The sequence below is a fragment of the Pseudopipra pipra genome, chromosome 6 (assembly GCF_036250125.1).
Source record: "Pseudopipra pipra isolate bDixPip1 chromosome 6, bDixPip1.hap1, whole genome shotgun sequence".
Classification (NCBI taxonomy): domain Eukaryota; kingdom Metazoa; phylum Chordata; class Aves; order Passeriformes; family Pipridae; genus Pseudopipra; species Pseudopipra pipra.
In genome coordinates, this window is record NC_087554.1 from 33,399,519 (window position 1) to 33,424,598 (window position 25,080).

General features: G+C 39.3%; 1 long non-coding RNA gene across 1 annotated transcript; it reads right to left on the minus strand.

Annotated features, from left to right (window-relative positions):
* Nucleotides 1-119: 119 nt before the first annotated feature.
* Nucleotides 120-10,445, minus strand: LOC135415937 (uncharacterized). The gene is made up of 2 exons (XR_010431349.1): nt 6,311-10,445; nt 120-1,181 (listed from the first exon to the last, which is right to left on the minus strand). It is a non-coding gene; the product is annotated as an uncharacterized LOC135415937 (long non-coding RNA).
* Nucleotides 10,446-25,080: the final 14,635 nt, after the last annotated feature.

Genomic DNA, 25,080 nt, shown 5'->3' on the forward strand with positions numbered 1-25,080 from the left:
CACTGCCGGCCGCTCTGTGAAGGTTTTCAGGGCTGGAATCACCCCCCCGCCGCCCGTCCCTCGTGGCAGGGACAGGCGGCAGAGGTACTTAAGCCAGGAGGCAGAGACCACGCAGGGAATCCAGCAGCGAAGAAGAGCTTTATTCAAATTTCCCGCAGCTTATAAGGGCTGCTGGGCCAAAGAGGGGATTGGCCATTTGGCTAGCCAATGCAAGGAGACAGTATAATAACTATGGCAACACAGAAACCAATGGTAGACAAGTGAGTTAACAACTTCCAAACCCCGGCATTGTCCCACACCCACAGACGGGAATTTAGAAATTAAAAACATTGTCGATGGCAGTTAGTGGAAAGAAGAGCATCCTAAAGCCTGATACGCTTATGTTGACCATATGTGTACACTCGGTGGTCTCTTTCACAACTCTCAACTGTCATGTACCATATGACTGAGCTTTAAAACGACTTTTGTTTCAAATGGGTTAACATGATAATTTCTGTAAATGAGGGAGTATGCATCTGAGAGCAGAGGTTCTGAACATAAACTCTTGCTCCTTTTTAAACATCAACATCCAGCTAATAGAATGAGAAAACAAGATACACAGAAATAGACAGAAATAGCCAGTTCTCTTTGCTTTTGCTTTTCTTTTTTAAAGCTGTATCTCTATGCTACCCACAGTGAATCATGACTGTACAGTTGTTTTGTAGTTTTCATATCACCCAACAGCGCAGGCTAAGAAAAAGAACTGGGAACAACTGGAATTGAAAATAGCATAACATAATCTATCAAAACTAGAAAGTAAACTGGTAATTTAAGAGATGCTTTCCCTGGATCTCTCTGTACATTTTCCTACATGCCATAAAAGTATTTTGCTAATTTATGTTACAGGACAATACATAAACTAGTTATTTCTCCCACTCTCTTTTGATAATATTGCATATCTATGATAGCCAAGGACATGCATCAGTCGCTGCTTTAATTGCCCAAGATTTCTTTGAAAAATCATAACTTTTCTCTATAGTAGAGACATTATGAGGAAAAACAAGTTTGAATTTCACAAATTGTATATGAACACCCACAATTGAAAGACATTTTTGCTTGTGGTCATATACTTAGGTTCTTCCCACAGGGTTGCCATTCTTTCACTCCACAGTTTTCTCCATTTCCATTTCTGAGTTTCCCATCTGTGAGGGGAGAAAAAGAATCTTGATAAAGCTGGCTAAAAACCATTTTGTAACAATCTATGCCCATGGGAGTGGACTTTGCATTTGCCCCGTGCCTTCGGCAGTATACAAACATGAACATAAACACACAAGCAAGAACATTGAAGGAAGAGATCTCAGCATACAGCCAATACTTTCAAACAAAAGGCACATGGAGCTTGGGTTAGGTCATTGCCCTAGAGCTTTTCAGCTTTTGTCAGGAATTCTTTTTCAATAGTCTGCCCGTTAGCCATCTCCCTCAGCAGTCAGATAACTCTTGGTACTAGCATAAGGAAGGAGTAGAGGTGCATAGCCAAGGTTAGAAAATGAAGATAGCGCTGGGATCAGCACTGACTCGAGTCAACTTGAACTGATACAAAATGGCAGCTGCAGCTGTCTGCACAGCGAGGTGAAGACAAGAATTTCAGGGACAGGGCTTTTGCCAATTCATATTAAATCTCTACAATTACAGGTTGCCTGTAATCTTACTAAAAACCAAAACACATAACTCAATTTTCTATTGAGGTAGGTAAACCCCAACCACTTACCAAACTACTTGTATGAATATGAATATCGTTATGGTGTTCAAAACTCCTTGAGCAGTGTTCCTTCTGCTAGGCTTGCAATGGGCACTGGGCATTCTCATGCAGCCTAATGGCAAGAATGGGGTGGAACGGTCCTGCTTGCTCCTGCAGCAGACCTCTTGGTCTGCGCTGCCAACAGAGCAGGCTGTGGGTTCTACGTGGTGAGTACAATCCGCCTGCTCCTAGTATGGAAAATAAAGCTGCCCACAGATGTGCCAGCTGCATGTTTCAAAAGATTCTTTGCTTTGTTCTTCTCATATGCAGCACAGGAATGAAAAATGAATGAAAAGTGAGTTAAATTCCTTGAATTCAAACAAGGAGACGACAGACATTGCTTTAATGCAGAAGAGGTACAAATAATTTGTAGTACTAAGAAACATCTAGCAGACAATTAATTGACCACTAGGGGGGATCATAAGAGTGGAGAAGGAATCGATTGTGCGACACTTTCCTCTCACAAAAGCTCGCCTATGTGCGATGCTGTATTTTATGAGTACAGTTCAGAAATGACTGAGAAAAGACATCCCTTTGTGCATACTTAAGTTGATATAAGCAGCTGATATTGAGTTTTTAAAACAGATCAATAACAGGTTTAATTGTTACAATGAAGGAACTTCTTTACACAGATATTTTTTCATCAGTTTAAATTAGTATAGGATAAGTTCAGCTTCCATCATGAGCAAATGAAGTAGATGTGAATGATGTGATACTAACTTCACCAAACCTGATAAGTACAAGAATCCTTCCCATCAATTTACAGGCTACCCTACTGAAGTTGATGTCTCATCATAAACATTTGATTTAGAAATCACCCTTCTAACATCTTCCAGACCAAACCAAGCCACCTGAAGTAGTGACATCAAGTTTTCAATCCAAAATTAATTCCTTCAAGAAACTATGCACAGTGATAAGTTCTGCGGAATTCAAAGCTCAATTTCTTGACAATGGACTGCTCTCAAACTAATTCCTCAGGGCACATCTCTCTGCACAGGTGGTGGGGGAGAGGTCAGAACCAGGCAATCATCAATACCATGCACAATGACTGGAACATACAGACTTGTACACTTTTTCCAGTATTTGACTAAGAAGATGGTGGCTTTTCATTGTCCTTGAGTTGGAATAAAATGAATAAGGCACAGTCTAGTTCTGAATGTAATAGACTTATTTGCACATAGTTGAAGTTACTGAAATTTTTGTCATTTACTTTAGAAGTAGTAGGTGTGGGGCCTAAATATTTCAGTGAGATGTGCTCGTACCTTTTAGCATCACTAAATAAATATAAGTAATTTGCTTTTGGTTTCTTCTAGTGGCATATTACAAGAGAAGTATTATGACTATTGAAAGAACCTAGATTTCTATTGCTTAAATGGAGTCTCACATTGAATATATTAATGCACAACAATACAGAGCATTTAATACAGACAATACAGGCGTTGAACATAAGCAGTTTTACAAAAGGGAAAGCTGAGTGACTTGTGGAATTACCAGCACCTTTCATCTCTATCAGGGGACTTAGCTTAATTGTCTTCTCACTACCAAGATAGTAACTACACTGTGAGGACTAATTACTTCTGAAGTTTCTTGGCTTTTTTTAAAAGAGAAAGTGAGAAGATAATTTAGCCTGTAGGTGCCCAGTGAACATTTCCTTGCAGAAGAGGCTGCAGAGTACTGGTCATAATTTCATAGACACTATTCCATTATGAATGAGTTTGAAGCCACAAACTAGTGCAACACATTAAGTGAGCAAAAAAAGACAGACCTGCAGTAAGTCTGGCCCCTGCTACAGCAAATGTTCAGCCTGGCAGGACAAAGCCATGAATATTCCAAGTTCAGATTTCTCATTCCTTTAAAAATAAACTGTGCCCGTTTTGCTCTTCAGACCATATGGCATGAATCATTTCAGTGAAGCATTCATCACATCATGATTTACAATGACATTATTTCTTAGAAGTTAAGTGGTGGGGCTTCATTGTGAGGAGCTTTATGTATTACAGTCATTCTCTGTTGTCTTTCACTTGTTTCACTGAAAGGTAACTTTATTAATCTCAGCTAAAAACTGGAGTTACTGGAGTGAAACACCAAACAGAAAGTGTTCCTGCTTTTAGGTTTTCTGGTTGAAAATTGATTTCCTTATAAGTGTACACAAGCTTTTTATTTTAAGCTTCTATACTCATGTATGATGTAGGCATAGGTGCTTCATTGCTATTTATTCTGTTTTCATTTTAAGAAAGTACAACAGAGATAAGTCTTATGATAGTTCTTATGCCAATGCAAATTTAATTAGAAAATTATGAATATTTAAGTGGCAAAGAAGGTATATGACCACAAGTGTGAGTTATCTGAGAGGGATTCTCTGATGTCAGAAACCTGCCACTGAGTCCCGATAACCTGTGTTAGTAACACTGGAAGGCTGCAGAGTTCTCTAGGAAAGTGTGTGTGAGGTACACACTATACACAGGAACTGTGCTGCATCCACAGGGAAACTGGCTATATAGATTTGCAGCAGCCCCTTCTTTCAACTCATACCTTTTTTATCACTACCCGTTTCTTTATTTCATGGATTTGCCATGGAATTAAGTGAATTTTCTGTGGTTTTTTTCCCTATTAGCTTCTTTCTGATGAGAAATCAGAGAAAGGAAGAACTTCTGCATATAGTAAGATAAAATTATTTCTCTGCTAGCCATTACAGAGTGTGACTTTGGTAAATCGCTTAAAGCTCAGTGCTTCAGGTGTAAAAACAGTGTTATCTGAGTAGTAAAGATGGTAGACCAGAACTTAATACATTTAAGAAATAATAATAATAATAATTGTACTCTCCCTGACTGATAAAATGTAAAGTATCAGAATATCTGTCTTAGTTAAAATAAAATATAGGAAACATGGAATATTATTAAATGATGGGAATAGTTTACTTCTTAAAAAAACCCAGGTCAAAACATCACAAGGTAGCAAATGTTGGATCTTGAATGTAAAGCTGAGACTTTCAGAGTATGAGACATCCATTCCACTGGGGCTTGACTCACAAGTCATACTTCACAATTTATAGCAAAACTGGATTCTTAACATATTGGAATAAAGATTTTAACAAGCTTCCATCTGTTAAACCATCAAGTCGGCTTGGTCTGATCATGTTTGCTGTTTTAATAAATAGCCAGCGTATTTTTTCAAACCATAGCTTTCAAATTAGTTTGGAGCATGTGAACTTGCACTAGTTGTGGCCAGTCCTGAAAGATTGACGTTGCTTGTACGTTTGGAGTAGCCCACACCACAGGGAGGGCCCAACCTCCCGTCCCCGTGGCTTGGAAGAAAGGCATAGCAGTGCCATTTAGGAAGGGTGGGCTGAGAAGTGACCTCAGGGATAGCCACTTCCTTGACTAATGGTATTGCAAATGAGACATAATTGGTCTCAAACAGGAAGGGAGTGAACCACTAAAGTCCAAATGCAACTCCCTGTCTGGAAGGTGTGTTTGCCACAGCAAAAAAAAAAAAGCTTCTCTGTTAGCATGGGAAAATGAACTGAGGGCATATTTGTCTTTTTGTTGTGTTTTTCTTTTTCAACAGCACAAACGAAAACGTCAAAAAAGAAGTGTGTGTGCAATGAAATTCTTGCTTTTCCCTCTCCAAAATAAGATCCACTAGTAATGTAAAGGCTTCAGTAGTGCAACACAAGCAGTTTTCAGGGAGCCTGGTAATGGAAAGGCTTCAACAAGCAAGATTAGATAGAAATTCCCTCTTAGTTAGGGAATTAAGGTCCAAATCAAAGTGTGACGTGAATGTACATTGAGATAAACTTGTGATACTGAAACTGTACACAGGCTGCTCACTTCTGTGTGTATAACTTGGAAAGTAAATAATGATGTATCAATAATGGGTACTTTGTGATAATCATGTTTTGAGGGAAAAATCAACAAACATTCCCCCTACCTTACCTGTATAACACATTTATCCTAGCAGTCATTACTGCCAAATTGCCTTTCCTTTATAAGCACTGTATGTGAGAACAGAGAGAATTAATTCAATATCCTAATCCAATGGTTTTCTCTGAACAACAGACATTAAATTAATAATCTGTTGTATGTATGCTCATTGAAAATGCAAGCTGCCAGAGTTTGTGGATAAGAATCTGAAGAGAAGCAACAGGAGTCTGTGAGAAGGTGGGAGAAGGAACATTTAGGATATATCTATATTTTTGATCATTTTATATATTAGTATTAAAGGTTAAAACAAAGCATCAGTAAAGTTAAAATTAATGTTTGTGGTGCAAAGTAAAGCATTCAAGAAGCCATCAAAAAGAAGTCGTAATGGGAAAGGTGATTAAAAAAAAAGGATTAAAAAATGGCTAAATATTAACATCTAAAAAGATACACTAGTAAGAAAGCCTGAGCATGCTTGATTATGTCCCGTTCTTTTTAAACCCTGAGTGATAGGAGTATCCAAAATAGGAAGTGATTTGGGTGCTAACCAAATTAAACCTATACCATTAAAGGTTCTCTTATGAGACAACAGGAATAAATGAATTGTGCAGACTTTTGTCTCTTCTTCATCTTCTCTGTTTCTCCATCCATGCTCATCAGTTTCTCATGCATGCTTTCATGGGATGTTTGATCCAGACTTTTTCTCCTCTCCTTCTCAATCTTGTCCTTGTCTCAGTTCCCCTCATGAACTTCAAGAGACTGCAAAGCACAGGAAGTGCTAAGGATTCAGTAAAATGGTTTCTTATATAATCTAATCTGTGTGAAGCAGCTGGGATGACATGGCTGAAATAATAAAAAAATGAGTAAATAAAGGAGCATGAAGCATTTCAGCCCAAATTATTGAAGTCTGACAGTATTAGAAGCCAATAAAAAATGTATGATGTGGCCCTTAATGTATGCAGTCTTCCTCTCATGGAAAATCTAGTACAAACTCATACGTGCACACATCTATACATATACATATGTATATATAAAAGTAAGTCCCTAACTTATATTTCAGGTTGGGGTGAGGTTTCGCTTCTTAGGCTTTCTCTTTCAAATGATTCACCTATCTATTGCTTTTGTGAAAAGTTCTTAGCATAATTCTATTGGATTCTCCTAGAAAAAAAATAAGGTATTTTTAGAAAGCTTATTTCGCTTTGCCTCGAACTGTAGGCCCTTTTTTTTTTTTTTAATAGTAACTCAGCCTTTTGGTTTTATTTCACCCCTTTCACCCCCTCTGTTGCTATTCCTTGAGAACTGTGGGTGGCCGATGAAGCAGTGAGCATCACATGATGTCACTTAGCAACCTGATGTTCATAAATAGCAACAATCATTTTTCTAATGGCTATTTTTCCCCATCAGAAAAAATGTTTAGATCCAGTCTATTCTGATAGTGCCAAATTCTTCCTCTGACCTTCCAGTACATTTATTGCTTATACTTTCCTTTTTAGAGATCCAGTTTGACATGATAGTATCATGGCTGATGCTATTAGAATGCTTCTAATATATTTCTGAGCTTACTGGTAATGTATAATAACAGGAATTTTTAGCACAGTTGCAGCTCTTTAAGAACAGTCTCTTCTCCCTTTTCCCAAATTCCTGCATTGCATAAATCTCAGATGCTCTCAACATACTGTTTGTGAGAGGAAATCAGAAGGGTCATCCACAAGTGGTTTTTTTTATATTTTAAATGCCTTTGGAGAATGCTCAGGAGGCTCAGAATTTTTTCTATTCTTTCAGAAAGAATCTGGCAGGATTTGTGTGTATCCTCTTAATATTAGTATAATTGTTTGAAATAAAATACAACTGTGCTGTAAAGCACTGTCTTTGTTAAATATCAAGTTTTTGCAAATAGCTTATCTTCATGTGAGTATTAAGACAGAACCCAATACATAAGATTATAAACTATGAAAAGTAGAATCGTACAAGCCTTTGAAAAAGATCTTGCAAAAAATCACTTAAGAAATATAGCAAAATTATGCAACCACCTAAGCCCAGCTTATCCCCGAGGAGATCTCTGTCTGAAAGCACAGAAAGAAAACCAACCCTAAATCCTGTCTGTGCAGCATCAGTTCCCCTCTCCCTAACCATATGGCTGCTCCTCAAAGAGTTGGGGGCTCTGTAACTGAGAAGAGGGAGTAATGTGGGTGAAACCAAGACACTGTCATCGTGTGTGCGTGACCGCTTCCACAAATCCTGCAGCTACTCAGTATATATTCTTCTCCCTCTCACTATTTGCATTGCTAATTCATACACCAAGTAAGTAGTGGCTGAACTACATGATTTTTAAAAAAAAATTAATATACTACAGAACAGAGAAGTAAGGAAGACTTGACTTCCTTTCTATTTCCAAGACATCTTTGTCACTCATACCTTCTTTCTGTGGAGCTGCGTTTCAATTCTATAAAATCGGTGAGGGGGGAAATCTCTGATAGGAACATTTATCCACAGAGCTTTATACTGCTCTCACATAGCTGTGCTATGTCATATCAGCAAACTTTTGCTATCTGAGCCACTTTAGGCACAGTGGCTCATATCTGGAGGGTGACAGCAATAAAATTGCTACAAGCAGTCTTGAAATTTCAACTTCAGTGTGTCTGGTGGAAGCCAGAAGAATAGGAACTGTGAAATATGCCACTTCCTCTTGTTGGGGGAAGTGAGGACAGAGGGACCTAATCAACAGCTCTCAATCTACTAAAACCTTTAAACTCCCCTTAACAGGAGAGGCAGATAAAGTGATCCATGTAATATATTACTTTCTACAATTTCTTCCTGCAAGCAAGCAAAGTTAAGACTACTGTTATGAAAGATGAATTCATCCAAGCTGGGATTTTATGTAAATTCTGAAGACTGAAGAAATGAATGAGAGATTATGGCCTCTGCAGATGCATGTTTTATTCCCTGCCAATGCAAGAATGTTGTTTTGTTTTAATTCATATTTTTATTACCATATACATGATGGGATTACTCACAGAAACCGTCACATTCAGGACGTGCTGGCTGGAGACATAGGCAGAGCAAGTCCTTAGCCTGATTACTTCCCAACATATTTTTATTTGCCTCACAAACCTTTTACATGTTATAGTGTGAATTAGAGTTGGAAGACATAGCTAAATCGAAGACAGATTGTGGGATGTAGCAAAATTAAAATCTCAAACAGTTATGAGCTGCAATGAAGATGATTTAGGAATATTTCTTGCTCTTTTTATGTCAGTAGATGGTGCTCTGTTTACTATATGCATACACTATATGCACATACACAATATATGTGCACAGAATGGCTTTATAGACAGTGATTATTATATAACCTCCCCTTAGTGCAATGGAAAGTATTTCTGGGAAGAAAAGGTATATTAAATTCAAGCTGTTAATAATTTTAGTTATTTTTAGTTGAAAATATACATTTTGCCCCTTATTTTCTTTCTAACTCCTCTTTCAGTTCACATTGGTTCATAGAGGGGTTTTGATTCAGTAGATCCTTCTGGCTTCTGCAGCAGCATATCAGGTAGCAAATAAAAACAAACTAGTGCATAAGTTTGCTTCACAACTTAACTGATTTTCATTGTAAAACCCATACACACAGCTCCATATAGAGATCCATTTCGGTCCTTAACTGAGAATGATATTCTTTAATAGTCTCTCAAAACCCCCATTGTAGCAATAAACTTACTTTTAATACATTTAATGTTAGCTCTTGATGCTGATCTTCACCAATTATCATTTTCCTTATTTGTTCTGAACATTAGGGGACACCTATAACATATTGGTATTATTTAAGAGTTCTCTTGTTGGAGCTTTTGCTCATCCTTGTTTTATTTTTTTGAAATACAAATACCCATTCAGATGCCAAACTACCTAGAAGTTTTCCAGTCATCGATATGAAAAAAAATTAAGTAGTGTTGAGACATGACCAAACTTTGAGGTATGCTAACTCCTATTTGCTTTACTAAATGAAGAGTTCAGCATCTTGCAGGACAGGAAGCTTTTTGTTTGGGAACAGTTAGAAATCACAGCACGTACAAAGTAAGTAAGATGACAATGGCCCACTATGGTGCCAATGGAAAAGCTCCTTTAAGACAAATTGAGTACACCTTGTGGCACTCAAGGATCTTTTCACCACTCCTTTCTCACACAGGGTTGGTGCTCCTTGCTGTCTATTTAAACATAAATATAAAATAAAGGTAGCGAAGATGTGTTTTTAGATGGAAAAAAGTGGTTTCAGTTGGTGATTCCACTGAGACACTGCTTTGCTTCAAGAAGAGAAATAGGGTGGACAGAAGGAAGGAATCAGGACAACACGTTGGAGCAGTTTCCAGGCCAGTTTTCAGCTCTGTCCATCTTCTTGCAGACAAGTTAATGGAGTTGCTCAAATCTTCCTCTAGGTTTTGCATGCTACCAGCTGTAATGCATCCCATGATGTAAGTGCCCAGCCTATATTCTATAAAGCATGAAAAGACTTAGAAGTCAAAGGGTGAAGTTTGTAAGACTGATTGATCTGAGCAAGAGATAGCTTAGTTATCCAGTAGAAAATATCAAGGGGCATGCAAGGGTCTAAGTGGTGATGTTGTTCTGAGTAACAGTGACATTGTGGTTTTTGATCACTAAAAAAATAGGGTTGGAGGTGGTATACTTCAACTCACTATTTCTGCATTTTCATTGTGGGGGATACAAATTCATACCTCTACTGTGTAGCCTTTGGTCACACCCCTCAGGTCACACCCCTCTAACACCCCCCAGACCCCTCTGCCAACCCCCCCCCGGCTGCTGTCCCCACATCATGCTCCCAGTCCCACCCCACCCCCCATCACATCCCTGTCCCCATCTCACTGGGATGGCTGAGGCTTTCTCATGCAAACCGCCTTCTTAAAGATTGTCAGTTGTTAATTGTTAATAAATTGGTTTCACAGAGAAATTTCTAGAACTGAGTCCTCCCCTACCCACTGCATGCCTTGAAAATGTGCCTTTTTGACACAGCAGATATGTGTTTCATAGAAAGCAAACCGTACTAAGGAAGTTTGTCAGAGTACCCAGTGGATGGAACAATCATCTAGGAACAATTCCAACAGCACTGATGGGGCCCAAGCCTGGGACCCATAGCCTTACGGGTTACTCAGACAGGCTGAACTATTGGGACTACCTCACATGCCCTTCTTACTGGAGAATTTTAGGTAGTAAATCAAGAATCATAGATAAAATATTATGAGGAACCTCTGTTTTGTGAATCCTGGGCAGAGCCCCAGAGCTGCCAAGCAACCTGCTGTTTGGTATGATTGCAACTTGATGCACCTGTATGTCCAGCCAATAGATGACATAAATTCACACATGAAATATTAGGTATTGAATGATTTGAGGTGCTTTTCAGTGTTGAGTAGATAAGGAACTGAATGTATCTCTAAGTGTCTACAGAGACACTTGAGGAAAAAAAAATTCTTGCTCTGAATTTAGCTCACAATCCCTGGTGAGACTCAGCTGGCTGTCCATGAAAAGGGAATACCTCCTGGAACTATTGTAAAGGAAACTACTTGGTAAGATTGAGAAGTGTACGGGCAGTACAGCTGTACAGAAAGGGAGGCGGGTTAGTGTATTTGATAGAATAAGACACTTTCTTGAAATATAGATTTCAGGAGAAGAACATACATTTTCAACCAAAAACGTTAAGTAAGTTTCTTCCTAGATCCTGCAGCTGTAGTAAACATTTCTGAAGAAATGACCGACTTGAAGAAATGACTAAAGATTAACAGCTTTAGTTTTATATGCTAGCAGCCAAAGCAGTTTCTCACTTCGTGGAATTCATCCAGGCTTCTACTCTCTAACTTTAGTGGCTTACTCCAGATTTAAACCAGTGTAAGCAAGGGCAAGTTAAAAATACTTGTGCCACAATTGGCCTTGGAAAATACATTTCTCCATGATAGACATTAAAGTGACTGCTGAGGCAGACAGCATGTCTTGCCCATAATAATTTTCTATTTGCTTCTTTTCCTCAGTCCTTAAAATGAGTTCATGACTTCATAACTCTAAGAGTAAATACATTGTATAATGAATACACTTTTTATTCAATATTTGGAGGAAATTAAAGTAAATGTTGTATGTAATAATACTGCATGGAAAAAGCAATGATAATTATCTGATGAGGGAGTTAATATGAAGGGCACTTAGTTAATCTTGTGGTCTGAGGTAAATGGCAGACAATCAAGTAAACCTAATTAACATAAAAACAAAGACAAAGAGCATTACCAGTTCTTAGCTAATTTCTTATTTTCTTCAGAATACCATTACATGAAAAGGTTAGGGCTTATATATTCAATTAAACCTAATTCCATAAATGAATGGTCATGCTTTAGTCAAAGCTGACCCAGACTTTCAATCCACACTCCTGCAAGCAGGCCTTACTCACGCAGATAGACCTTGGAGTTTTGCCTAATGGCATTTCCACCCTGTTATTCTGGTACCTGAGCACTGCACAAGGAGAGGGGCATTAGTGACAAAAGAGACAACCATTGCAATAATTATGATATCAAATTTCAGCACGGACACTTAAATGAGAGCAGCCTTGCTGAAGCACCAACACCTGGGAAAAGCTCCCAAGAACAAGTATATTTTCTTTGGATTATATTTTTGGTTTGGGGGAAGGATTTCTGACATTTTCTTTGGGGTTTTATAAAGTGAATATCCATAATGTATCATTAAATTTAATTTCTGGTCATTCTGTTGGTTCCTTCTGCTGTTCATTAATCCTGGAGGATTATACATCACTTTTAGATAATCTTTCCATGAATATAGCACTGTGGCTAAACATTATGAGATGTACTTTGGATGTCACATGGGTCATTTCTTCATACATTTATACACAAACACTTGGACAGAACATCAGAGAATGAACAATACAAAACCTTTCTAAAACTGCCTATTTTCACAAATTAACTTAGAAGTGAGCAAATGGGACTCAGAAAGGGTTTTGAAAAGTGAATATTTCTTTTTCTCTATGTGAACCATTTGAGGTGAACTACGTTTCAGCTCTCAGATGAGGAGGAATACCAGATTAAAATATCTACCACTATGAGGAACTAGCATATTTTTTCTAGGGAAAAGAGTAATAAAGCATTTTCATTTTCTTTCTTTTTATGCAGTACACAGACATTGTTTAAGAATAAGCAGTTCACTTATTTCATGATGTTGACTGTTAAAAGGTAAGAACACTAAAATAGGGTGCCAGCCCTGAATCTTTGTCCCTCTTCAGTCCTGACCTGGCAGGTGGCCCATCCCTAGGGAAAGTCAGTAGGAATTTTGCCATATATATTAGGGGTGACTGGGAAGGCACACAGAATAGCAATTGTCCATCTGCTGGAAATCTGTTATGTTGATCTGTAGAAATGCTCAATTTTACCTAAGCATCTTCACCTACAAAAGGAAAAAGGGGATAGAAGAAGACTGGAATAGAGAACAGCTTTTCTACTTAGGATTTGTGCAAAATATTGTGTGCTTTGTCCATGATTCATGAAAGTCGATGAGTATTAGCTATAAACTGCAGAATTTTGCTTTGTTTTGCACAGATGTCACTATGATAGAGTTTGATTAACCTTTCTATGCATTTTGTATGTTTTACTTTGTTAACAGTATTGCCCTTTTCCCGTTGCCTTTCATGTTTTTTTTCCTCCTAATGACAAAGCAGTGTCTAATTAGATTTGTAAAAAATTTACCCAAATATTAGTCTTTATTGGGAATTAATAGAATAGAGAACTCACTGTTAAGAAATAAAGCAAGTTAAGAGGGGATACGTGCATGTAGTAGAGAGGTGTCATGGAATGACAGGAAAAGGGCAGCACCTTTAAATTAAGAAAGGAAAATGATGTAATAATGATTAAACCACAAAACAGAACTCCAACACAGTGAATGAGCAATAAAAATAAGGTAATAAAAAGGAGTACTGAACTAGCTCATGAGACATGTTATTACAGTGAACATTATGCTAGCACTGTTTATTTTGCTTAGCATTATGGACACCTTCAAGGTTGCTATGACAAATGTGTGTGAGTGTTTAACGGAAAATGAACATTTTTTTTTTTTAGCTAAGAAGGCATCCACTAGTTCTCTGCCTACTCAATTTCCTAAATTACGTGCCACATAAATTTAACTTTATTGGCACTAGACAAATGTTACCATTAACCACTTACTCTTTAAAACAATCTTCAAAATATTCAGTGTGTTTCTCTGTTGACATTCCTCAATCCATAAATTGTAATCCATGCAGTTTGGCTTGAAAAAAGTATTCACTCAAAATGTAAAGCACAATAATAGCACCTAAATAAGAAGTTCTACTAGCTAAAAAGATAAAATTAATATATACAGCTTCTACTGGATTCAAGGGAAATTACAGTTTTTTTCATAACTGGCCTTTCAATGACTTTTTCATGGCATTGAAAGAGTCTTATTCATTAAGTGACACTTAAATTTATGCAAGCTTGTTACAGCAGAGGGAGCAAGGGAGGAAAAACTCAACAGGGTTTCTCCATGTGACTTACACAAACATTATCAATGTAGTTCATTCACTGATCCAAAGACAAACTCAGAGGCCTTTTACCAGCTAGAATAGGTGTACTGGACCAAACAAAGAGGGAAAGTGGAACTGGGACAACCACAGTCTGAAAGTGAGCTAAAAATAGATCACAACAAGGCCATTGGAACCCAATACACAGGAGGGTCACACATTGACAGTGCTGTCCTCCAGATTGTAATCCACTTTATAAAGATTAAACCAGGTATTTGGGATCTTTGGTGATACAGGAAGCAGATGAGGGGTTCCCACTTGGCCTGTCAGGATGTATAAGGAGAGTGGTAGGCGGCTAGATTATCCTTGCAGCATTTGAAGCTGTGCAGGTACTGGTTAATAATGTAATTAAAAAATGAAAACACTAAATGGCGAGTGGGGTCACAATGGAAGCTCTGAGGCAAGACTAAATGGATGGTGTAAAAAGATGAATATAAGATCAGGAAGCCCAACTAATCAGATCTCAGCATTTCAATAGGAATGGATCAGTTTCCTTTCTTGGGACCTCGAGCTGAAGGTAAACTGCCCTCTAACCTGATAACTAAAGAATTTTATGGTATTATTGCTGGAAACCTTGTTATATGTTTTTTCTTTCCTGAAACATTGTTTAGGAGATGCGTTTTTTACCCCTTTTTTCTGTTTGTTTCTATGGGATGACTGGAAGAAAACTGTCATGGTTTGTACATCATCACAGAGGTGCCTGATGAAATGTAACACTGTCACTGCCAGCCTAACAAAAAGCATCAGGTGGCTTCAAGCCATAGCATAGAAACCTGTAAGACTACAAGTGATATTGATCATGTTCTTGCCTGATGTTTGCAGTAGAAGATTCAGGCTCATAAGAGATCTCCTAAAGACCTGTCCATGACACTGTCAAAAGAACTCTAAAGCAGCATACATATAGATGAGGCACTTCTACAAATGTTTCCAAAGTTAATGCTCTTCTAAAGCTACAGGTGGCAAATAACATAAAAGCCTAAACTTGCTGCTCAGGAAATACTGTATGTAAGCAAACAAGTGACTGAGAACAAGAGGAAAAGAAAACAAACCCAGAACACTTTTCTGGGATGTATTTGGTGATGTAAGAGAAGCTTAATCTCCTAGCTGTGGAGATTTTGCTTGAGATACCACAATCTGTTTCAAAACCACAGTGGATATTTTTGCCATTCCTCGAGATATGCTGTGGTTCACTCAGCTCTGCCCAGCTGAAAAGAAACTTTTCACTATGCCTCTGCAGAGTGCTGCATGAGATATTTGCATTGGTAGAAGAGCTGAAATGGTTGTGTTTGAGTTAAACACAAGAGTAGAACTAATGCAGGGGTTGAGCAAGGCTGAATACCAAGCTGCTAAGGTAAACTCCATCTCACCTGTCTCATTCTGGTCAGTTAATGGCTTGAAAAATGGAAGCAACCTTATACAGCTGATATTTAGCATCAGCCCATACTAACTTATCTGGATCTATTTCACCTGAAGAAAACTGTTAATAACCCACTGTAACATACTGTCTACATGTTACCTAGCAGACTGATTAAGTGCTGCTTGCTCACAGACATATATAATGGACATAAGTCTTCAGCAAGCTTAAGTTTTTGGAAGGAACAAGACTGGGCACTCAGCAATTCTTTGCATTCAACACATTGTTTAGGAGCCCAGTTACCTTTTTTTAAGCAATTTTACATCCTGAATGGATAATATGCATGACCATTATAAGTTGCTATATTTCAATATATAATTGACCTGGAGGATGCTACCAAAAAAACCCCACCTGTTTGGGAAAGACCTGCAGTCTTGAATTGGCATTACAAATTACTGTTGACTGTGATCCAAGAGTTCAGTATTATAAACAGAGAAAGGTAAGAAATTAATTTTTCAGATATTGTGCTGATATGTGATGACATGGCAGACTTACTGAATAACTGCACTCTAGCTGAGTACACTGACACTAAGAAGCACCAGTTGATACTGATCTTCTCTTGACCAGCTTTCTCCACTTTTGTAAAAAATCAAGATGAGTGGACTGACAATCTTTCATGATCTTTAAACTGTCACTGTAGATGTGATATTGACAAATTATTTACTGTCCAAAAAGGGAGGCAAAGAACTCACTGAAAAATTATATTAGCATGTTGTTACCAGCCATATCTCAGAAGTTGCTTAAGGTTTGGTGACTACCCAAGCATAAGAGCAGCTGATGATATTACTGCAAGTAGAGTTGATCTTCAAAGCCGGAGATATAGTTAAGCCCTAACTACACCATATAGTGGAAATAGAAAAAAAAATCATTGCAACATGGACTGCAGCTGATTAGGTGCCATCTGATCATCCATGTAAATGTGCAATCTGAAATTCCCCTTAGGCTGCATCACAGATGTCAAAGTTCCACCAAATCCAGGCAGTGTGTTCACCAAATGCTCTAACAGCCAAGACTTTTATCTCAAGTGATGTCGCGATAGTATGTCAGTTGCTCTGTTTTTGCAGACATGAATCATTAATGATGTCAACCTTTCCTAAATGACCTTCATAACACATGGGAGCAGTTCCATTTAAATGTTCTTACGGCCAGTTACCACACACACAGTTTCAAACTGAGCATGCTTGAAGACTTTTTCTACAATATAATCATTGATTACATGAGGTGAGATTTTTCACACATGCAAAATTTTCAGAAGGAAAATAATCCCTGAAGAGGTCCACACGCATAGCAGGACCTAGTCTGTCCATTTACAAATCTGTATCACTTTGTTATCTTGCAAAGGACAGTTCTTTAACTAACAGCCTAATAAGGAAGCCTACATTTGTTAAAGGTCATTTGTGGAAAAACAGTAGAAACACAAATCATCACTGATTTACTACATGCTACTCATGAATTGAAGAGAAAGCCCAGATGGTGTTCTGCTCAGGTGTACAAAGAGACTTGACTGTATTGCCTGCTCTGTGAAGAGGAAGGCTTCTACATCATCCTCAGAAGATTAAAAGTAGATTTTTAAGTGCAGGTGCTTAGGAAAAGAGTGAAAAATAAGCAAATCGAAGGACTCGAAATAAGCAGTTGTCCAGTGCAAGCAGCTTTGCACTTAAGATGTAACTGAAGCCTAAACCCCAGGGGTATGGTTAAAGATAACTTCTATCTCATACTTCAGCAGATCTCTAGCCAAATAGAAATACCTGCACTGGGCAAAGCACATTGTAAATGTTAGTTTAGAAGATCTGAAACTGTTCTATGTCATCTAGAAATACAAAAGCTCAACTGGTTGAGTCTGTTTTCTAAATTCTTCTAAGTAATAGTAACTATCCTAACAAACTGTTACAATACAGATCTGCTAACCCTTCTTTTCCCTCTAAATGTAAATGTTTGTGTTAAAGAAATTGAAAGGGAGAAACAGAGAGGCTGAAGAGGGAATGGAGTTGACTGCTGCAGTGAGAGAGTTTCAGGAGATACATCTGGGCCACAGCTTTAGGGTGTGAAGTTGGAGCCAATCTTTCAGCTCCAGTGGCTCACAATCCTAACTCTGATGCCTGTGTGACATTTTCTCCAGCCCAAAGGTATATTACTGCAAGACTGAAGAGTGATAGCATGGAAAATTAAAACAAACATAACCACTCCCATCATCCCTCAGCTTACTTCCCACCTTACTGGAAGGAGTATTTCTAGGGGTTTTTTGGTTGGTTTGGGGACAAAAACCATCTACTTTCCTTACACTACTATAAAGCCTCATGGCAGTGTTTACCAAGAAGTGAGATCTGTCATTAATAAATACTGGGGGACAATACTATCAGTGGTCAGAACTGCTGCCACACTCATGAATGTGAGTTGGTTCAGAGGTGTCAGGCTGAACAAATGAGGACTCAGGGGAGAGCAAAGACAGGACTAGTCTAAAAGGAAGAGAGACTTCAGGCAATAACAGAACATTTTTTGGAAAGACTGGTTGATTAATAGAGAGAAAAGCTACAGAGAGCATTAAATCATCAAGGATAGTGCAGGAAGGACTTGAGTCATGATCAGCATGTTACTGAGTAAGCTGATGAGCCAGACTTACCACTTCAGTGCTGGCTGGAGGTAAACTAGCAGGATCCATAGGCAACAAGACACCCAACAAGCAAATGATGCAGTTCAGGTACTTTTGAATTTTCCAGAAACACAAAAAGGACCAAGGTTTTTAGAATATTTCATTATTTTAAACTTCATGAGAGAGAAACAGGACTAAGAAATGTGAACTGGCAATTATATAGTTAAAATTTATTCTAGTATTCACTTGAGACAAATGTCTGTCTAAAAATGGGATGGATGTTTGTGTGCAGTAATATTACTTCCATTTTTTAGTAGAGGCATGAAGGAGAATGACTCAGCCTCCTCAAGTCCCCACCTATCCTTTGGCTCTGGCTACTAAGAACAGTTTAAATTTTGTAGTAGGTACAGGGTCCCAGAGCCTCTGACTAGCTGCTAACTCTGCCTGTGTTAGCACACCCACATCCAGTCTCACCCTGTTGCTGCTGCTTCAGTCTGAGCAGGTGCGTGTGCCTTCCAAATAAACACTGCTCAGATATTTTTGCCTGGCTTTGCTCAGGCCTCAGATTCCAGACAGGTTTTAGAGATGCTTTTAAGATAGATTGGTAATCTGGAAAAGGTTTGGAGGGCCTGATTTTTTTTTTTTTTTAACTAAGCTATCTTGAAATTAGTTAGCAACTCTGGGAAAACATTTTTTTTGTGCCAAAAGAGCATGTGAAGCAGCTGTTCACTACTTATGCAAACACCTGTGCATACTTTTAAGCTTACTAACAGTTGGAATAGCTTTCCCCCTCACCTCAACACCATGTTAATACCTATTACTTATATTAAAAAAGCCTTTGTTCATGAAATATATTAAAATTTTAATAATTCTGACGGTGAAAAACATTGAGTTATAATGATGACATGACTAAAATGATGGTAACTTGATGGTAACTTGAAAATTCAAGCATTAACAGTAGTATTTGCCTCCAAATTAGAGACCAGATTTAGCAGGCACAAAATCGTATCACTTATTCTGAAACTGCTCTCTTGCTTCAAAAATTTTAGTTTTCTTGAAAAACAAGCCACAGAATTGCTGATGCAGTAACTGAGTTCTGGAGATCACCTAGTCCAACCCTGCCTGCCCAAAACAGGGTCAGTTTGAGCAGACTGAGTTCTGAGTGTCTCCAAGGATGGAGACTCATCCCCCTCTCCGATCAACCAGCTCCAAATGCACTAAAGCCTTCTGGATACTCCTTCACAACCATGACTTACTGAAGTTTACTTTATTAATGTAGCTAACAAAGAGATGTCTATGCAAGACTGCCACAAGCTAGAATTACTCACAAGTCTGGATACCACCACCATTTTAGAACACAGCATTAAGTGAAATATCTGGAGAGCAGTCAGCCTTCAATATCAACCAATTAGCTATTCATCTGTGGAAATCCTAGACATGCACTATTTACAAAGAGAAGCGTTCTGTACTATCACTTGGTGGATTTCTGAGACAGTGCCTATTATGGAAGAGCCAGGACCTGGACTGTATGAGACTTAATCACAGAATATGCTGAGTTAGAAGGCACCCACAAGGATCATTAAGTCCAACCCTTAGCCCTTGGCCATCCCCAAGAGTCACACCATGTGCCTGAGAGGATCAACCAGATGCTTCTTGAACTCTGTCAGTCTTGGTGCCATAACCACTTCCTCGGGGAGCCCATTCCAGTGCCCAACCATCCTCTGGGTGAAAAATCTTTTTCTAAAATCTAACTTAAACTCCTGACACAACTTCAGGACATTCCCTTGGGTCCTGTCACTGGTCCCCACAGTCCTGTACCTGTCCCTCCTCTTCCCGTCACAAGGAAGTTGGAGACTGCAATGAGATTTCCCCTCAGTCTCCTCCAGGCTGAACAGACCAAGTGACCTCAGCTGCTCCTCATATGGCTTCCTCTCAAGGCCCGTTGCCATCTTTCTTGCCCTTTTTTGGACACGCTTTAATAGCTTAATATCTTTCTTATATTGTGGTGCCCAAAACTGCACACAATATTCAAGGTGAGGCCACACCAGTGCAGAGCAGAGCAGGACAATCCCCTCCCTCGACTGGCTGGCAATGCTTTGCCTGATGCCCCCCAGGACAGGGTTGGCCCTCCTGGCTGCCAGGGCACTGCTGACTCATATTCAACTTGCCATCGACCAGGACCCCCAGGTGCCTTTCCATGGCATTGCTTTTCAGCATTTCATTCCCCAGTCTGTACGTATATCTGGGGTTGCCCCATCTCAAGTGCAGAATCCAGCACTTTCCCTTGTTGAACTTCATGTGGTTAGTGATTGCCCAGTCCTCTAATCATTCACAATAAGACTCAAAGGCCCTGGGGAAGTCAAAAGGTGCATAGCTGTATTCAGAATGTTTGAAATCTCCTGTGAATACTGCATCACTTGTCAATTCATTCCAAAGAGATTAATTTTGTGAACAGGGCCCAGATGATGCTCCTCTTCCTCTGCCCTCCCTCTCCATTCTCCTGATTCCACACATAAAATTTAACCTCTGTCCCACGGTGTACCTCTTCAGCTTGCGGGGATCACCATTCTCACTTCTCATGTCTCCACTAATTTCCAGTTTTTTAAGAACTAACTGAAGACCCCACACCCAGATAAGAAGGAACAGTCACTGCAGCATTCTCATAACAAAAGTAGCCCTGAAAGAAGAAGAGCTCTCTTCTTCATAAGAAGCATTTTTAACACTTAGCTGTAACATCATGGAAAACAACAACAGTGGATCCTGCCCCGCTGGTGCCTCAACCGTTCGTAGTACTGTTGAAGGCCAATAATGACAACCGTCTGTAATGGGTTTGTTACTCTCCCTGAGAAGAAAACAGATAGGATAGGTCATTTGATGTGTATTTTACCAATAAGGGTATTCCATACCATGTTACGTCAGCTCAGATATAAAATAGACAGGAAGGAAGCAAGTGGCCCCTTCCCTTCCAGGTAGCTGAGTGGAGCAGTCGGGCAGTTCCTTCGGAGGAGAAGAGCGTCGGTTGTGGGGAAGTATCTTTATTTTTAGTTCTTCTCTGCGTGAATAGTGTTTATAACATCTTCCTTCTTTGTGTAAATATTAGCAGCTTCGATTCCATGGGGGTTTTTTTCCCTTCTTTTGCCCCTTCCCCCCTCCCCTTCCCTCCAGAGGGATTGGGCGCAGGCCCAGAGGATACCTGGTGTTCAGCCAAAGTAAACAATAACACTGTCCCAAACTAATTTGTTCCACCATGTTGGTTTCAACATAGTTTCAACTGTACAAATTATTTAACTGTATTACTGATGTGATTGTTAGGGCATGAGAGCAAACCAAGAATTGTTTAGAGCTTCAGGGTTTGGTTTTGCACCTCCGCTTGGAAAGAGTCACCCAATAATGTTCTGCAGAGTTCAGCCCATTAGTCATCTTGTAGACAGTTAAATGCAAATAGGCAAAAGACAAATGTAAACTTAGGTAAAACCACATCAGACTTGGAAACCAATTCTTTGGATTGGTCAGCCTGTGGCTGCAAGCCCACATAACAGAGAAAAAGTCTCAGCATTACCATATTCAAGACCGATGCAATATTTTAAACCTTTTGGACCTTACAATACAACTTTTAAATACTGTTTATAATGGACACTTGGTAATCAGCAGCTATCATCATCAGATGCACACACAGCCTGTAAAAACCCTATATGCTGGCAGAGTAAGCTGAAGAAGACTTCAGACAACACAGAAGGAAAAAGGGAATGAATTACGGGAAAACCATAGGAAAGATCAAGTCACCGTAACACTTCTCTCAAAGGCAATATAAAGCAACAACAGAAAAGCACCTAAGCACATTGGCAGGCACAAAGAGGCAGCCAGCTCCAGCAAAGGGACAGTGATAACTACTAACAGCAGTAATATGTTTTCACAACTCTTTTTTACTTCAGAAAAAATAGTCTCATATCCTCACTTTGAAAGAAATAGTTCACTACACTACTTGCTGTCTATATGGGATACAAAATGCCAAGGTACCTACATGGACGGCTAGGAGATCTCGAAATAACTGTAAATGGATCTGTATCCTACAAATGTAGTATTGGAAGGAGAGTTCATACAGGAATGGTTTGGCAAGTTGCAATACTGGAGCAGGGGAGATAGCCCATAAACTCAAGGCCAGTTTTGCATGCAACAGGAAATTTAATCATCATAAAAGGCTTTCTTACAGCTAATTGTAGCACTGATAAGAGAAACAGATTTGATTTATCAATAGTGGATCTACGTTTAGAAGTATCTCCTTCTCTTTCAAAGAGAAGAACGGGTTGGAGGGCCGGGCCCAGAGAGTGGTGGTGAACGGTGCTGCATCCAGTTGGCAGCCGGTCACCAGTGGTGTCCCCCAGGGATCAGTGTTGGGCCCAGTTCTATTTAATATCTTTAGTGATGATCTGGATGAGGTGATTGAGTGTACCATTAGCAAATTTGCAAGATGACACCAAGTTGAGGGGGAGTGTTGATCTGCTGGAAGGCAGGAGGGCTCTGCAGAGGGACCTGGACAAGCTGGAGAGTTGGGCTGATTCCAACGGGATGAGGTTCAGCAAGGTGAAGTGCCAGGTCTTCCACTTTGGCCACAACAACCCCCTGCAGTGCTACAGGCTGGGCACAGAGTGGCTGGAGAGCAGCCAGGCAGAGAGGGACCTGGGAGTTTGGATTGACAGGAAGCTGAACATGAGCCAGCAGTGTGCCCAGGTGGCCAAGAAGACCAATGGCATCCTGGCCTGGATCAGGAACAGTGTGGCCAGCAGGACCAGGGCAGTGATTCTTCCCCTGTACTCAGGGCTGGTGAGGCCACACCTGGAGTACTTTGTCCAGTTCTGGGCCCCTCAGTTCAGGAAGGATATTGAGGTGCTGGAGCAGGTCCAGAGAAGAGCAACCAGGCTGGTGAAGGGACTGGAGCACAAGTCCTGTGAGGAGAGGCTGAGGGAGCTGGGGTTGTTTAGCCTGGAGGAGTCTCAGGGGAGACTTCATCACTCTCTACAACTCCCTGCCAGGAGGTTGTAGCCAGGTGGGGATTGGTCTCTTCTCCCAGACAACCAGCAGTAGGACAAGAGGGCACGGTCTTAAGCTGTGCCAGGGGAGGTTTAGGTTGGATATTAGGAAGAAATTTTTTACAGAGAGAGTAATCAGCTATTGGAATGGGCTGCCCAGGGAGGTGGTGGATTCTCCATCCCTGGAGGTTTTTAAGAAGAGACTGGATGTGGCACTTAGTGCCATGGTCTAGTAACCACGGCGGTGTTGGATCAAGGGCTGGACTTGATGATCTCGGAGGCCTTTTCCAACCTGTTTGATTCTATGAAAGTTATTATTGATTCCACTGAATATGGTTCTACAATCACACCCCCCCCCCAGTGTTTTGCATTGTTCACAAGCTTGTTAACGTCTGCATATTGTCTGTCATGGTGAAATCAGAACTATCTCATAGTGAGGTTGCACATTATCATGGAAAGCAGCTAAATCTGTCTTTCTATAAAATCTCCATTTTTAGACAGCAGATCATACTGCAACAGTTTTTCATTTAGGCGTTGCTTCATTATCTACCTATATTTATATATCTACCTACCATGTAGGCCTGGATAGGAACTAAAAAGAGCTTTCCTGGCCATGTTTTTTTTTTTTTTCCTCTCCATCTATCCTCCCACCAAATACTGAGTTTTTTGGTCAGCTTACTTATTACGCAAAAATACGATACATATTGCTCAAAACCAGAATGCAGAAGAGGTTTTTGTTGGAGGTTTTAAAAAAAACCCCAAACAGTAAATGCCAAACATGAAATAGTTGTTTCTGTGCATTACCTCCAACTGACATAAATAATCACACATTGCTAAAAACCCTTTGGATATATTTTGTGGGTACTGAGATGTGCCTGGAGTCTGCCAAACCAGCACTTAACTGAAATAGCAATTCATCTGAGAAGCTTATTCTGTCAAAGTCATTATTTTCTCAAATATTCTCAAACTTCTCAAGTCAGGGCATGGATAGCTAGAGATACAAACTTCTTGAAGAACAGACTTATCTCTTTTTTTCTTTCCCTTCTAGGTAAAACAAAATATTGTTATTGTTTCACATTATGCATTACTCAAAGCATAATTTAGTCAAATCCCATTGTGTGTGCACACACATGCTGTCCAGCCTCAATTCTAAGATATAAAATGTGGTATTATTTTTTATTCTCATCCATTTACTTGTTATGTCTGTTTCCAATCTATTAAATTAGAACTCAGTGTTCTCAAATGATGGAAGTGATGATATAATCCTACAGACTGAAGTCTTTCTGTTCTGGTACAGGAGCACATATCAATCCATGACAGTAAGCTAAAAGGTTCAAGAAACAGTGATGCAAAATACTGCTTAAGGACAAAGACTAACTGGTATACTTTTATGAATTCTGTTTAGAAACTGGCCACCAGGTCTGTGGTCTACAGACTGTAGTCTGTGGATTAACTTCAGGTTTTCCATTTATTTTATAAGTTCCAGCAACTGAGTTTCATGTAGCTGTAAAGAAAAAAAGAACAAGGAAAAAAAAAGAAGAAACAAAAAATAAATAAATGAGAAAAAAGAAAAGAACAAGAAAAAAGAATGAGAAAAAAGAAGAATATAACGAGAAGAGCTCCTTACCTATCCGTTCTTGTTCAAAACCAGAAGACTGTGCATTCATTATCCATAACATTAAGGTGGATTTGGCTGAGATGTAACATTAGGTTTTTAATTTGTACAAAACCATGTTTAATGCTGAGGCACTTTCTCATATGTGGT